The sequence below is a fragment of the Oryzias melastigma genome, linkage group LG14, assembly GCF_002922805.2.
Source record: "Oryzias melastigma strain HK-1 linkage group LG14, ASM292280v2, whole genome shotgun sequence".
NCBI lineage: Eukaryota > Metazoa > Chordata > Actinopteri > Beloniformes > Adrianichthyidae > Oryzias > Oryzias melastigma.
The window spans coordinates 3509471-3512803 of NC_050525.1; the positions used below are offsets into that span (position 1 = coordinate 3509471).

Genomic DNA, 3333 nt, shown 5'->3' on the forward strand with positions numbered 1-3333 from the left:
ACGTGACCAATCTTTTTTGTTTCTTATCTCTCTGTGACCATTTATGGTAACTTGTCAGCATTTGAAACTAAAATTAAAGCCCTCATGAGGGATTCAGAGCAGCTAAGGTCTAAAAAACATGCGCACTGTTGTGAACTCCTTCTACAAACTGACTTGAGGGCACTCCAGCAGGCCTTGGCTTCCAGCCAGGACGCGCGCGCCACAGTGATCTGGTTTGTCCGCCTGGAAGTGTGTGGTGTGCGTGTTTGGGGGTTGCTTCAAAAATGCACCGCATTTGCTTTCACAAAGTGCAGAGAAAGAGGAGAGAAAAGACGGAACAAAACACAAAAACAGGAACTACAGTGCGCAGCAAACGCAGCCCGAGGAGGACAAGTGTTCTGCTTTACGCAGAAAAACGGAGCAGATCGTGTCCCAAACTTTACTCAGAAACATCCAAATGTGTCCAGTCAACAGATCAGCTCTGCTTTGTGGAGGACGCATCTCCTCCAGCAGCCACCTGCCCGCCCGGGCCAGAATTCCCACAGAAGCTCAGTGAAGCTTTGCAGCATCCGCTCCGGATCCACGGCTCGTCGTGCGCGCTCCTCATCCGTGCACCCTGCAGCTCCGCGGCGCAGCGCGCTCCAAATCCAGCGCAACAAACTGCAGAGCATCCCCCCCTTCTGCAACCGCGAGCGAGCATCAATAAAACACGGCCCGCGCGCACAGATCCATCCGCAGTGCACAGGCACATTTCCAGCTTTACTTCCCAAAAAAACAAAACAACACCCGCCAGAGCGCCAGCAGCGGAGGTTTGGGTTATTTTAAAAGTTTCACTCACCCAATCGAGCCCCCTTCAGCGTTCCGCTCCCGGGGAGGGGTGTCCCGTTTGGATGCGCGTCGCCCCTCTGCTTCCCCCTCCTCTCTCTCCACGGCGGGCCGTTCAGCGGTCCAGTCCTGGAGACAGCCTCTTGTCTTAGGTGTGAGGCCGGATCAGCTGCTGACCCGACACTCGTCCCATGTTTCACACCCTCTCTTCCGGAAACCGCGGCCGCTCACTCCTCCTGCTCCTCCTCCTGCCCCTGAACGCAGCGCAGCCGCGCAGCTGGCTGCTGCCGCAGTCTGCTCACAGCCGCGGAGGAGGAACCGGCTGCACACACTTTGACACAGACTGCTTTGTCGACAGCTCACACGTCCCAACTTTTATTATTCTGCCGCGGATGAGTCCACGGGTCCTAAGATCCGCCCGTTTTTACGCAGAGGAGCCGCCGGGGCTCGGTTCTCAGGACGCAGTTCTCCCATAAAGCTTTTATAGATGCAGTGGATCCATCGTGGGCTTTAGAACCCCACGTGCCACAAGTGGGATCTTTAAATTTCGCCTCCGGCGAAAGAGTCTCGTGTTGTCAGTGCAGGTATAGCGCCTCTGCTGGTCACTTCCCAAACGACCGAATTCAAGTGAAGCTTCAAATGAAGCAACACAAAATATCGATGCTACAGCTCATCAGATTTTACTATTATCCTCATAGAAAATTGCAAAACTCATTTTTATTCTTTTAACCAAAATTAGTGCATTCAGATTTCAGAGACAGGACGACGCACGGCTGTTTCATTCTTTGTGCACTTCAGCATAACCTGTGTGTATTAAAAACTATACTTGTTGATCAACATCCTGTAGTCTTCCAGAATCACCCACGTTCATGAAAATGGTTTAACATGTTCTTGTAGCATTTTTCTGATGACGGTGGACATAAATAAAGATTAAGCTCAAAAAAATCTTTTCTGGGTCTTTATTCAAATTGTTTTGAATCAAGAACAGATGAAAATGTTGGAAAAAGTTTATAAATGTGACATACAAGCTACTACAGTAAAGCTGCCTTGATAAAATCTATTAATAAATTTGAATCTGTTTAAACTCAATAGATCAATAATCGATTCATAAAAATATATAATCGATGTAGCACATAAAGCTAAAGTCTGCTAGCTTGACGCTAACATTTAATGGAATTTCCCATAGGACGGCTAATGCTAATGTTCAGTCGACCTAAACATATATTGCTGACTAAATGAACATCTTTTTATACGCAGGTATGAATTTTCCAAACTCTTAAGTATTTTTTTAAAGTAACTCTTTGTAATCTATAGCACAGTTTTTTGCTCATTCTTTCTTCTTCTTATTCTGTACTGCTGTAGCGTGAGCTCCACCTAGTGGCCAAACTGAAACGTCCTCCAGGAGAGGCAGAACAATGTTTACAATGTTAATAATCTGAACATTTTTGTTAGAACTTCTCCTTATGATAATCCATGTAACACTGTATGATATTAACAATCTCATTATTTCACTAATAAATTTTACAGTGTGAACTGGATCAGATTATATGAATATATTCAAACCATATAGTAGAGTGTTGATGTATTTCTAAACAAATGGGTCCAAATGTGTTAACTGTGTCAACTCAAAATTGAATTGAGAGGATCGAAAGAATGAGCTCCAGGCTCATGTCTGGCAGGAAAGGAGAAGCCCCTCATGCTCCTTAATACTGTAAAATGGTCGTATACACCAAATTCACTGTTAAGACCTGCGGTGGGGGCTGCACGGTGGCGCAGTGGTTAGCGCTCTTGCCTCACAGCGAGAAGGCCCCGGTTCGACTCCCGGCTGGGACCTTTCTGTGTGGAGTTTGCATGTTCTCCCCGTGCATGCGTGGGTTTTCACCGGGGACTCCGGCTTCCTCCCACCGTCCAAAAACATGCTTCATAGGTTAATTGGTGACTCTAAATTGCCCCTAGGTGTGAATGTGTGAGTGAATGGGTGTGTGATTGAGGCCCTGTGACAGACTGGCGACCTGTCCAGGGTGTACCCCGCCTTCGCCCTTCAGTAGCCGGGATAGGCTCCGGCACCCCGCGACCCCGAAAGGGACACAGCGGTCAAGAAAATGGATGGACCTGCGGTGGAGGACAAAAACACAGGAGACGGAGCTTGGTGGCTGGATTGTAAAACATCTAACAAATAAACTGAACCATGACATGGAGAAGAACCATACCAGTGACAACAGAACAAATGACCCGACAAGGAAGAACTAAAAAGCAGACACTGAAATAGACTGAGAGTAATTAACTGAAATGTAGACAGCTGTGAATCTTGACAAGCCTGAGCCTGATGTGACTGAAGGACAATTCAAAACAGAACTGACAAAAACCGAAGTCCATGAACCTCACATTAACATTTTAAAGGGTCCTTAAGGTTCAATAAGTGGATTAATTTAAGTAAAATCTATGAACTAATGAGTTAACATTTGTATAGACCACATGTGTCAAAGTCAAGGCCCGGGCATTTACTGAGATTTGTTAGGCTATTTTGAA

The 3333-nt window shown here is 46.5% G+C and overlaps 1 protein-coding gene across 2 annotated transcripts in view; it reads right to left on the reverse strand.

The window, feature by feature from the left end:
* camkk1a (calcium/calmodulin-dependent protein kinase kinase 1, alpha a) overlaps positions 1 to 1321 on the reverse strand; it is a gene marked incomplete at its 3' end in the record, with an annotated part of 64415 nt that extends 63094 nt beyond the window's left edge. Inside the window, 1 exon segment of one of the 2 annotated variants that reach the window (XM_024265696.2) lies at positions 818 to 1321. 2 annotated transcript variants of the gene reach the window in all.
* Positions 1322 to 3333: the final 2012 nt, after the last annotated feature.